The sequence below is a fragment of the Bidens hawaiensis genome, unplaced genomic scaffold (assembly GCF_021521415.1).
Source record: "Bidens hawaiensis isolate Kalapana, Puna unplaced genomic scaffold, B.hawaiensis_p1.1 tig00017951_1, whole genome shotgun sequence".
NCBI classification, from domain to species: Eukaryota; Viridiplantae; Streptophyta; class Magnoliopsida; order Asterales; family Asteraceae; genus Bidens; species Bidens hawaiensis.
In genome coordinates this window covers 449,718-463,120 of record NW_027492710.1, presented here as the reverse complement: position 1 = coordinate 463,120, position 13,403 = coordinate 449,718, and the positions used below count along the sequence as shown (strand labels likewise).

The 13,403-nt window shown below is 36.3% G+C and overlaps 1 pseudogene across 1 annotated transcript; it reads right to left on the bottom strand.

The window, feature by feature from the left end:
• Positions 1 to 655: 655 nt before the first annotated feature.
• Positions 656 to 4,863, bottom strand: LOC143555046 (electron transfer flavoprotein-ubiquinone oxidoreductase, mitochondrial-like; annotated as a pseudogene). The gene is made up of 14 exons (XR_013139138.1): positions 4,614 to 4,863; positions 3,343 to 3,413; positions 2,633 to 2,741; positions 2,502 to 2,548; positions 2,337 to 2,411; positions 2,129 to 2,245; positions 1,976 to 2,044; positions 1,771 to 1,863; positions 1,564 to 1,666; positions 1,362 to 1,486; positions 1,234 to 1,283; positions 1,068 to 1,134; positions 898 to 977; positions 656 to 805 (listed from the first exon to the last, which is right to left on the bottom strand). The product of XR_013139138.1 is annotated as an electron transfer flavoprotein-ubiquinone oxidoreductase, mitochondrial-like (transcript).
• Between the last annotated feature and the right edge of the window lie 8,540 nt (positions 4,864 to 13,403).

Here is a 13,403-nt window from a genome sequence, read left to right as displayed (position 1 = left end):
AAGCATTAATGTTTTAAGTCAACACAGCCTGACACGAACCGCTTTGACTAGAGACGTGCATAAAACAAAATAAACCGACCTGTAAACAATATAACAGACTCCAAAAAAAAACCGACGGTTTGGTTGTATGATTTTGTAAAAACCCAGCTTTCGGTTTTCACGTAACTAAAACTGAAATAAACAAACCGAACACCAAACTTTGGATTTTCATTATTAGTCTTGAATTTTGAGTAATTTATAAGAAATTAATATACAGTGTTACCTAGATACTTTGGCCCAAACGTATAATAATCAATTAGTTATTAATTAGCAAAAAGATTTAGCCTAAATTCATTATTTTGAGCCAATTTTTTTCAGCCCAAAAATGTCCGTTAAACCGAAAAAACTGAACCCAAACCATAACCAACGTTTTTTTTTAAATAAAAATAAAAACAACCCAAACCAAACCATGTACACCCCTAGTCTTGGCTCGTACCAAAAATGTTACCCAACCCGCTCAATTTGAAACCACTAGTAAATAGGGAGGCAGATTACCTTGCAGTGCAAGCAATTCTGAGCGTTAATCTGCAGCTTCAATTGGCCATTATCATCTGAGACTACCTGAATTTATAAAAAAAAGTTATAAAAAGAACACGCTGACAAAAAAAAAGAAAAAGAAAAAGAATATGCATCTTACTCGTACACACGTGCAGGGCAATATCGTGATTCTGGACCAGCATATTTTGGCAAATTTACAAGCTCGGGAACTTTAGGGTCCCTCAAACGAAGGTGAACCGGTTGGTCATGATCATGATTTGTATTACTCCTATCCAACAAATTCAAACAAAACATTAATGCTAGGAACATAATTACATAATATATAACTTGTTCAAAGTTAATATTAACCGTTGTTAACACCTGTACAGGGAGGTTGGTACATCAAAACTAACAATACCATCTGGCTTCGGGTATTCAATTGGAGAGCATCGACTTGCTTCCTGTGTGCATGATATGCATTTGATATAAATTATATACTCAACATTGACTATATGGATATTCAATATCAGATAATCATATGAACTCCTTACATGTGTTGCTTCATGATCGGGTTTTCCATGCTTTAATGTATATGGGACTCTTCCTTTTAGTAAATAACTGCCAAAGTGAACGTAGCCATGTGAATATGTATCGCGCATGACGAAGCCATGTAGCAAAAATGAAAAAAATAATAATTTAATAATAATAAGATCTTACTGTTCCAATGCACTTATAGCCATACCGGGTAAAAGCCCATACTCAAAAGCCTGCAAACATAAACCATTACTCACTAAAAATGACTTACAAGTGGAAGATAAAATATTTAAAAAAAAAACGTATTTAACTGGACGATAATTCCGTGCACGATGAAGCTCTTCCCATATCCATGAAGTTTTCAAACTTTCCCAATACGTTTTCATATTCGAGCCTTTGTGAAGGACTCCAAAAGCAGATTCAGCTGCTAACATTCCTATAACAGGATAAATTATTTTCTTTATTAAAACAATATTTACAATTACTCTAAAACATGCAATATATTATTTTTACCTGATTACATAGCTGTATGTGTACCCTTTATTTTTGGAACATTTAAGAAGCCAGCTGAACAGCCAACAATTGCTCCCCCCGGGAACACTGGATATGGAATAGACTGAAAATTAACTAGTATTATACTTTTATTCACTTTTATCATTGTATTAAAGCTTGGATAATTTCTTTTAAATAAATGCATATAAAAATTAAAAAAAAATGCACCTGGAAACCGCCTTCGTTTAAAGTCCGGGCACCATATTGAAGAACCGTCCCGTTTTCAAGAAGAGGTCTAATTGCAGGATGGCGTTTAAGATTCTACACGAAGAAAGTGTTGCATACTTTAGAAAAAAACAAATCCAATTTAACAATTTAAATTATCTTGAAACCGAAAAAACCGAAAGTAAATGAACTAATTACAAAAAGTTACCTGAAATTCTTCATAAGGGTTGAAAAAGGGATTACGGTAATTCAAAGCACACACTAGTCCAATTGCAACCTGCATGCATTTGCCCACACAAACATGTTATTGACTTAACATCCTAAAATTTATTCCATAAAGAAACATAATAAAAATGCTGACCTGTCTGTCTTGCATATGGTATAAAAAGGATCCCCCATAAGTTTTATGATCCAAGGGCCAGCCTAAGGTATGAAGAACAGCACCAGGTTTATGCTTGTCGGCATCTATTTCCCATACCTAAAACATTAATATTTTCAGAAATTTGTAAAAGTAGTTAATCTAGAAAAAAGATTAAAAAAATTAAATTTTCTTTATTTTTTTATCTTGCCTCTTTAATTCCTAATGCATAAGTTTGGTGTTGTCCCTGCCCTTTCTTTCGGAGATCGTATTTTCTTATTATTTTCTGTGAATAAAAATATATAACATATTATATTACAAAATAAACAAGTACAGATTAAGATGACAGAACGGGAACTTATTTATTTCTGCAAACCTCTGACAGTGAACCACGGCATCCTTCGGCGAAAAGATTTACACGTCCTGAAAATAAAGTGTGGGGCCGTCTTCAGGAATGTTCATAGAATAGAATAAAATAATAATACAAAGCATAAAAATAGATGGTACCTTTTAATTCTACACCGGGCTGATAAGTATCTTTCTTGGAACCATCTTTGCCAATTCCCATGTCATTCGTTGCAATACCGATAACATTTTCATTTTCATCAAACAAAACCTGTATGAATACAAGAATTATATAAGTTCAGTAAAAGAATATGATGATTTAAAAGGTGTTTTATTCATTAAAATATACACTTTGGTTTTTGACACGTTTGACTTGGTTCCTTTGAAACTGTTCTTTTTTAAATTATGCACATTTGACCCTTTAGAGACAAAACAATCTAATTTTTATAATATAATGATTTAGGAGGTTTTACGCAAAAAAGTACCTTTGGATATTTTTGACCTGCTTGGCCCGTTTAACTATTCTTTTTTTCATTATGCCCATTTGACCCTCTTATAAAACAATTTAATTTTTTAAATATAACTACTTAGGAGGTTTAACATATTAAAAATACCCTTTAGATTATTTTTTTACCCATTTGGCTGGTTTCCTTTTAAACTATTGTTTTTTTTTAACTATGCCCATTTGACCCTTTAAAGATAAAACAATCTAAATTTTACAATATAATAATTTATGAGGTTTTATGCATTTAAAATACCCTTTGGGTGTTTTCTGACCCGTTAAACCCGTTTCCTTACAAGTTATTCTTTTTCAAATTATGCCCATTTTACCCTCTGGAGATAAAAGATAACCCGAATCAACCCGTTAGTACCTCTTTAGCTGCAAAGCCAGGGTATACTTCAACTCCTAATTCTTCAGCCTTCTGTCCCAACCAACGCGTAACTGAATCGGATGCAACATGTTATACAAATGTATACATAAGCCATGGAATATACGGTTCATCACAACTATTGCAAGAACTATGCAAGGTCATATTGGTTATTCAGTTACCTAATAATAAAGTTTCCTTTATTATCAAATGGATTTGGCATCGGGATTGCATGCTTCTTTGTAAGTAACAAGAACTTATCCGAAGAAACACCAACACTTATCGGTGCCTCCTCCTCTCTCCATTTTGGAATAAGTTCATTCAATGCACGGGGCTCAAATACATTCCCCGATAATATATGTGCACCTGTTTACAGTTAAAATATCAGATTCTCAAATGGAAACCAGTTAATTAGTGGTTAAGGATTTGGAAACAATTAGTTTGACTTTAAAAGTCAAACTGTGGCAAACACAAATATATAACACCATAGTATAACGAAATTGAAACTTAAACACAAAAACATCCATGTAATGTATAAAATTTGAATCGGCAAACCAAGATTTGATTATTTTAAAGCTAAAACATTTATAAAAATCAGTTCTTTACTGTCAAAAATCACTCTTTTAACTTCAAAATAACACAGAATTCGGGATGCAAACGAGCCACGCTACTCGATATCAGATGGATATAAAAATCTCAAAACAAGCCGAGCCAAGCCGAGCCTGAGCCTTAAATAAAGGTTGTTTAGTTATTGAGCCCGAGCTCGAGTTTTGTATGGGAAGATCGTTTAGGCGGCTTGTGGAGCCTTTTAAAGCCTCGTATATTCTAAAATTTTAACTCTTGTGTATCAACTTCACACTACAGCCTAGAAATGTATCAACTTCACACTACAGAGCTGCGCTTCGGCTCGTTTGAGGTACACGAGCTCGAGCCGAGCTTAGGTGTCTTTCCCAAAACATATGAATTGTATATAGACAGATTAATAAATAATAAACGAAAATAATGACTCATGAGGTGAGCTTTTGAAAAAGGGCTCGAAACAAGCCAAGCTCGAGCTCGAACTATGGTAATTAATTAAGGGTGTTTTTCCAAATTACTAAAACTTTTTTAAATAACAAAGAATCTGATTAACCAATTTGAAGTCTGTTAAGTGTTAACAAAAGATGATAATCATACATCTGCCACAATAATAATACCAATAACAATAACAATTAGCTAGCAATAGCATGCATCTTTTTAAATACTATTAAAAATTGTAAATCAAACTGGCATACCTACTTCAGCCCCCTTTTCAACAACACAGACAGATAAGTCCACGTCATTTTCACGGCACAATTGCTTCAATCTAATTGCCGCCGATAAGCCAGCTGGACCTCCGCCGACGATAACCACGTCGTAATTAATACACTCGCGAGCTGCTGCTGCTGCTTCACTGTTGAATCTCCTCCTGGCAAACCCATTTCTGATCAAACTGTATTGCGTCCAATTTGACTTGGAGCCCAAAGAAATGATCTTTTTAAACATCCCCTTATTATTATTATGCAATTCAAGAACAACTGTTTCAACTTTGGAGAAGTTAAGTTGGGCGTTTTATGAGTTTCTAACACTAATAGGTTCGGTTTAATTTGGTTATTAGCTTCAATAATAAAATAATAAGGGCTTTTCAAATAACTTATGGAACTTTTTCTCTCACCAAAACGTCTTATTACTTCTCAAAAAGTTTATAAGTTATAAGTCGGTGAAAATAAGCAATCCCAAACATCCCCTAATATTAGCTAGTCATTTTTTGGTTAATCAATTAGGTTAAATTTTTGTTATTGGTTTGGTTAATAACTAAAATCAAATTTGCACTAAAATTTTTAGTTAAAAGTACATAAAAAATAGCAGGGTGGCGTCGGTCGGTAAAACTTGGGCATTGATAAAACTCAAACATGTCGGTCCCATGCATTAGGGTGGCGTGTTTATGCAAATTCAAATGATTTTCGTTAGTTATGATAGCAGAAATAAAAATACAAATGACGTGGACCAATGTTTGTCCGCCACTTGGCCTAATTAGGGTCTTTGCAGCAACAACATTGACATTTACTCTGTATAGGTCATGTTGGTGGGGAATGAGAGATTTTTGGGTTGGCTCGTAAGGACACGCTCGAGAGAGTCTTATGATGTGTTGTTTGTGGTATCTTGTATTGTTGATACTTGAAGCGACCTCGAACCTTTGTGAGCTATTTGATTCCCCCTCTTGTAATTTTAATATATTTTGTTAACACTTACTATAGTTAGATTTATATTAAATATGGTATATTGAATATTAATTAGGGTTTAGTTTGGAAAGTATGAGATGAAAAGTTGTCTTAGCGGAGTCAAAAATATTATTCATTGTATTCCATGAAGTAGTTAAAATTCCATTAAAACAACAATTTATCTAACATGTGGTTTACAATAGATCGTAGTAAAACATCTACGAATAATTCTCTAAAATAATGAAGTTGGTTAATTAAAAATTAAATATCTAAATGATATACTGATTATATATCATTTTATGGAGTGTCTTCCATTAAAGGTCATTCTTATATTCAAAACAAAGATAAAGATTAGGTTTGTTTTATTTAAACTAGTTTGTTTGGCAAAATGATACGAATCATTCTCATATGGAGGGTATTCTATCTTTCTGGATTTGTTCTCCACGTGTATCCTTATGTTGTCATCATCTATACTAACAATTATCAAAATGGATTGTTATACATTTTTTTATAATAGTAGATTTAAATTATTATTTAATTTAATTATTTGTACTACAATTAAAATACTTTGTGAGCACTTCAATCTAAAGAAAATCCATAATACTCAAAATAAAATAAAAATTGCATCATAAGCGGCTTTTACACGTATTTAGATCAATATAATTCCCACTACTCTCACTTTCATAAGTGAGAAACGGTAAGGCACCACCCTGTTGTGCCAGCAGCCAACTCCGGCGTGTCAGCTTAGTTATCCTCATCAAGCCACTTACTTGATGTCTAGCTTCCCAACTGGTAGACGGTTCCTTTTCCCCCCCAGATCAATGAAGAAGGGAGAACTTGATTCTTCCGAAGAACCGGAAGCGAAGCGCTATGCCGGGGCGGGGGGACGGAAAAAGAAACGGTTCCGAAGAAAGAAATTGGGGTTCCCAATGCTTCTCCACGCTCAACGAGATGCGCCAACCTCGGGATGCTTTACTCATAACCCCACAAGGTTCCGAGACGGAGCTTAACCTGAGTCTCGGTTAAGAACGGCTATGACCTATGTTTCACACGGCGCACGATTCCATGGATAGTTTCATTCGAGATCGTGATGGAGGACATAGCTTACGATCATCGGCTTTGATCATTCCACTAGGCATTTGATTAGGACATTGCACAATGATCCGAACACTTTGTCGCATCTCTTCGATACGAATACAGTAACGATGATAGCGATCTCCTCTGGTACCTACTGGTACGTCAGGATCCGATTGGTCATGAACATCGTAAGGTGCTGCTCTTTGCGAATCCCAGCATAACCCTGGTTGGGATGGGTAGGCCCACCACTTCACTTTCACTTAGGCCCGGGCCAAGTCAGTGGGGGGACCCTGTCGGGCTCCTCCCCCCCCCAAAAAAAAGAAACTTATATAAATGTACACATATAGTATAAAATATCGGCATATACGCATAATTGCTCTGAGCACCCAAGGCATTCTAAAATACGTTGTTAGTCAAGATCATTTTTTTTCCTTGAATAGACTGCTGTTATGTAATCATTCTAAAATTTAGTGATCATTCTATCACGTTAAAATTAATCTGTTGTAGATATATCAGCAGTAAATCTTAAATGGGAATTCCCAAAATGATCCAAAACAAGAGAGAGAAAAATAAAAAGATCCTAATTATGTCAACATTCCCAAAACAACCCAATAAATATGTACTGAGGCGACGAGTTGGGAAAATAAACGACGAGATTTTTTAACCAATCAAAAGGTGACATGTGTAAAGGTTCTGACACAACATATGAGATTTTTAAAAATCTCTTCTGGTCCGACCATATTTTTAACTTAATTAACTTTTTAAAAAACCGTCTCTCCAGACGGTTTTTTTATGTTTCTCGTCTGGTCCGTTCATATTAATTTTTTCTTGAGATTTGAGTTTTTTTAATTTCGTCTTGGTAGACGCATTTTGATTGAATTTCGTCTTCCAAGTTCATATTCCAAAGTTTCTTATCTTGTAAGTTCAAATCCTCTTTTATTCTCCTATCTATATCTTCTTATATCTATAACTCCGATCCATCAATCTCATAACTACACTTTAGCGAAATGAAGTATAAGAGAGGAGATCGAGTCGAGGTTGCGGATTTGGGTCCTGGGTTTTGGGATCGTACTACGGCGGTAACATAATCTCAACGTTTGGAGATGAATACATTGTTCAATACCGCACCCTACAATATTATCAAATTCCATAAAACCTAATTGAAAGCTAACTAGATAAATACTTGAAGAACTTGAAGATAAAAGGGAAGAACATGAAGATGAATCAATACTTGAAGAAGTTGATAGTTTAATTTAGGAAAGTGGGGTCTGCCCAAAACATAATTAAAAATACCGTCGGATTAGACGGAATAATAAAAGACATTGTCAGTCAAGACGGAATACGAAAAATCCTATCGGTCCAGACGATATTTAAACTTTTATAACCACCAGATAAGAAACTTTGGAATATGAACTTGGAAGACGAATTCAATCAAAATGCGTCTACTAGGACGAAATTAAAAAAGCTCAAATCTCAAGAAAAAACGGATCAGACGAGAAACATAAAAAAACCGTCTGGAGAGATGGTTTTTTAAAAAGTTAATTAAGTTAAAAATATGGTCGAACCATACTAGATTTTTAAAAATCTCGTCTGTTGTGTCAGAACCTTTACACATGTCACATTTTGATTGGTTAAAAAATTTCTTCATTTATTTTCCCAACTCGTCACCTCAGTATATATTTATTGGGTTGTTTTGGGAATGTTGACATAATTAAGATCTTTTTATTTTTCTCTATCTTGTTTTGGATCATTTTGAGAATTTTCCAATCTTAAATTCATATATCGCTAGAATACGTCATCCACTTATACTGGCTTATTCCATTTCAGGAATGATGGATAGAATACACAATTGAGTATACTTGTAACTATAAGTTTATAATACAATATCTTTCTAAGGTAAACTTCAAAGTGTCTGTGATACAGTGATGTGATATGGGCACTAAAGGGGTTCGACCGATCAGATGAGGGAACTAGCAGCTAGTGAGGCCGGTTCAATAACTTGTTAAACAAGCAAGTAGAGGTGCACAAATCGAGTTTTTTAAATACCCGTGTTCGGGTATGGAACCGGGTTCAGGTATGACCGGGTATTGGTAATAATCGGGTCGGGTTCGGGTCGGGTATTATCTTTAAAAACCATACCCTATGCATCGGGTTCAGGTCGGGTATAGAACCGGGTATTTGAATACCCTATTATCGGGTATTGAAAAAACCCTATTTACGGGTTTTCTCGGGTTTTTTTCCGGGTTTTTTTTTGTATAGATTGGATTTTTTAAAAGTTTGCACTTTTTAGGGGTATTTCCGGGTATTTTTAAGGTATTCTCCGGGTATACATCGGGTATTTGAAATACCCGGTTTCAGGTATTGGAAAAACCCGATTCCGAGTATGGAACCGGTTCGGGTTTTCGTGTATTACCGGGTATAAATCGGGTCCGGTTCGGGTTCGGGTTTCAGTGCCAAAATGCATACCCTATCCGTACCCTACGGGCAGGGTCAGGTACGGGTTCGGGTATTTAAAAAACCGGTTCCGGGTTTTTATTTCGGGTCCGGTTCCGGGTTCGGGTTTTTGTGCACCTCTACAAGCAAGCAGCTGTCAAATAGTTTAGGATCCAGTGCTTTTGTTACAACTTCAGAAAATGATAATGTACGTGGGTTTTGTAAAGCTAATTTGAGTTTGAGCATACCAAATTGAACTCAAATTAAAGCGGATCACTATTGTACGAGTTAGAACATTGACCAACCAACAACTTTATGTTATTTTCTAAAATGTAACTAATCTGAACCGGTCGGCATTAAGTGTGTTTGGTTCACTGGAAGAACTTCTGATCATCGGTCACCAAACCTCCTACTCATGTAAGTTTTAAAATGACGCGGAATGAAAATTTTACCCCTTTGTCCATTCACACGTGTTCATAACCCCCCACACACCTCCTTGACCCACCACCACATCGGCGGCAACTGGCTCAAGGTCTCTTAACCATTCAGGTCTCTTACACTTAATGATGCAGAGGTTGCCAAACAGCCCCTTACATACAGTAAGAATAATAGTCTAAGTTTAGAAAGTAAAAGGACTTGGTGTGCACCGAAAGTGTAATTTAGACGACTTTCAGTTTGTTTAGCCCTCATAAGTGTAACACTACGGCCCAAACCCTCTCAATTTTGGTCTAAATATACTAACTCATAAAGTACAGGGACAAGAAATGATAATTCTAAAAATAATGTCCCGCCGCGGTACGCGACGGGGTAATATGTAACCCTTCGCGTAGCGCGATGGGGTTGATGAGTCACCGGACACGTGTTAATACCGTATCGACACGTGGCACAATATGACAAGCCACGTGTCAACACCGCATAAGGCGGTGTATTTTTGCGGTGTCGCGGTACGCGACCAGTCCCAAAGGACCGGGCGCGGTACGCGACGGGTCCAGGATTGGCTATAAATGGGGGGTGACGGGCATGAGCTCAAATCATCCCAAAAACACATTCCTTTACACACACATAGCCTTGGAAAACGTGTCCCGTTGCCGTAGCGAGCCGACGTGCTGTTTTCTCGGTATTCGTGCAAGAAACAAAGTTATAATCAATAAACAATCACATAAGCAAGTAGATCAAGATCCTGCCTTTTCATATTAGCAATCTAAGTATCCGAGTTGAGGTAGGATTTATGTTTAAGTGATTTGAATTATAGCTTAGACTATCAATCGAGGCCAAGGCCTTTTAACCTTGATCGTATTTTACAAACATTCATTCACAATCAAGTTTTCATAAACGATACTTCATGATGAAGTAATGTTAAACGAAAGATATATTTTGACGGGCATGTAGTAACTGGAAGGGGGATATCACTAGTAATAAGTTTCTTGCCTAAGGAAAAGTAATTCGCATATATCCCAATCAACCGAGGGACCCGTTTACTTACCTGGAGAAACTTACCAACGTGATAGAACCTATTAGGCCAAAGCATGCTATATCAAACGTCACATAAAACTAAGTGTTTTCATTCACAATCAAAGATAAACGATTTCAAGGTTAAGCTTACAATCATAGCTTAACATCATTCAAAACATTCATACGAACCTATTTATGTATAGGTTAATATCATTCACAATCGATCAATCAATCAGTCAAGGTTTACAACACTGACGGTACAGGTGAATACGTTCAAACCTTTTTGATCAGTCAAAATATATTTATACTCAATGAGACGAACGGGTGTTTGTCTTAGCGAGTTAATCAATGTCTACATGAGATCGAGTAATCTCTAAAACTTTAAAATACAAAGTAGAAAATAAAATCAACTCAGACCAAATACACATGTGTCTGGATCCAAACATAACCGTTCAGCCTAATCATTCTAAGGCTACGTGGCCGCGGGCTAATGGTCATAACCAGTCTCCCAGAAAAGGGCTATGTGGCTCGGGAACAATTGTGTGTGTAGGGCAGTGGTACATAGACCAGAAGTATAAATGCTTCTGCTGAGCTTGTAGAGAAAACTATATTTGTATTATATTGTCATTCAAACGTTTTATTGAGTCATACGTGTTCACCAGCATATAGCTGACGTATTTTTTTTCCAACCCATTGCAAGTAATTAAACATAAGTAGCATTAACAAGGATTGAAGTCTTAATGAAGATAGAAGCGCATACAAGATGGCTCCGTTTTGATATAAAATCCTTGTAATAGAAAACATATCTTTTGTAAACCAATACTCGGGTATTAAATTCCCGAGTAAATTTTCAATGTAAATTAATATTATATTCAACCTAAAGTCTTCCGCTAAAATTAACCCATAAACTCTTATATATTTACAAAACAGTTACCAACTTGTGGTCACACGCCTAGGCCCTAAGTCGGGGTGTGACAGGTTGGTATCAGAGCCATTCAGCGAATTAGGTATTAAACATTAGTACCTAGGCTTTAACTATTATCATCATTGTTATTACTATCCGTAGGGATAAGATAGGATTGGTAAACCTCCTATCCCTAACTTAACTAAAGTGCAGATGTCTTATATTAATTACTTTGGTCGTAGACACCGAGTAGCCATACGATCAGTACCGACAATCATTCACGAACCATCCGATATGGAAAGTAGCAATAGTTACTACACTATCTTTTTCAATCATTCACGAACCGAGTAGCTATACGATCAGTACCGACAATCATTCACGAACCATCCGATATGGAAAGTAGCAATAGTTACTACACTATCTTTTTCAATCGTGATCAACCAATCAATCCGGTGTTACCATACGGGAGCCAACCTGTGTATCTCCCAGGCAGTCAACAATTTCCAATCGAAATCTCTGATAATACCGAGGACGACGTTCCCCAGTATTACCCCTCCGACATTTCAACATACCATCCTTCCGAGGAACAGGAGGTGCAGAGTAAAATCAAACAAGAAACTGAATCGGAATCATCAAGCTGAATGAATTGTCACTCTGATCAAAGGAGATGGCAATTCGGATCACCACCATTGGGTTATCAATATCAGATCCCACCGACCATAGCTGAACCAAGTCGTAAGCCAAAGATGAGGGTCATCATACCATACAAAAAGAGATCAGTTCAATCACCAATCAAGAATCCTTATGAATCCGAGGAAGATCCCGAGGAAGAGGAGGATTCCAAGGAAGAAAATGAGGAGAATCAATATCCTTATTTTTCATCTTATAAGGGATCAATACCATCGATCTCCCAGCAAGCCAAAGAGATTCGAGAGAAGGCAAATCTCATCGATGAGTTTTACGCCAACAACATCCCTGATGAAGAAATGCATGCATACGTTGCTAACCCGCATCTCCATCCACAAGAGAATGCTTATCTCTTTCCAGCCGCATCCGCACCAACGGGATATCCGAACCCGCCAAATTCGGTGATGGACGAGCTGAGAAACGAGAAAGTGGACAAAAAGAGAATAGGGAGAAAGATTGTTAAAAAGTGTGACAAGATGAAAAATCTTGTTACAAAATGGATTAAGGATTAGAAATTATGGCTATGTACTATTATAGTTGTGATCTTTTCTTATAAGATAAATAAATGTAATATAAAGTGTCTTTTCTGAAATTTTGTTTTATTCATGTAACAGCATGTCTAAAGCAAATAGTAATCAAGAAACTCAAGTAAACAATAAAGGAAAGACAATTGAAGAAATCATGCAAGAAAAAGTAACTACGGAAAATATACAAGCCATACCACAAAATTATGTGCTTGGTATCCGCGATCTAATAAAATAGGCTGTGAATCCAATCTATGAAATATTGAAAAATGATCAAAGTCGTACCGCCTCGCATTCTAATAAGAGAACAAGTAGAAGCAAGAGCGAATCTGCTACTTCGAAAAGAGAATCAAAGAAAGAATCTAAAAAGGAATCGGAAAAGAAAGAAAGTAAGAAAGAGAAAGAACCGAAAAAGAAAGAAGCGAGTGATGAAAGCTCGACTGTCGAAAACAACCTCCATGAAAAGACGAAGAAATTAAAGATACATGAAGGTTGTGATTTCAAGGTGTTCAAAGTTTATAACCCTAAAGAGTTCCACGGGGATAAAGGAGTGATACATACCCTCCGATGGTTGGAGGAAATGAAATCGATTGTACTAATAAGCAAGTGTACGGAAAGCGAGAAGGTACAATATACCTCCCAGATGTTCAAGGGGGAGGCATCAGAGTGGTGGAATACCCTGATTGGAATCAAGGGTAGAGAAAATTTATACAGTCTAGACTGAGCAACATTTAAAGCTATGGTATT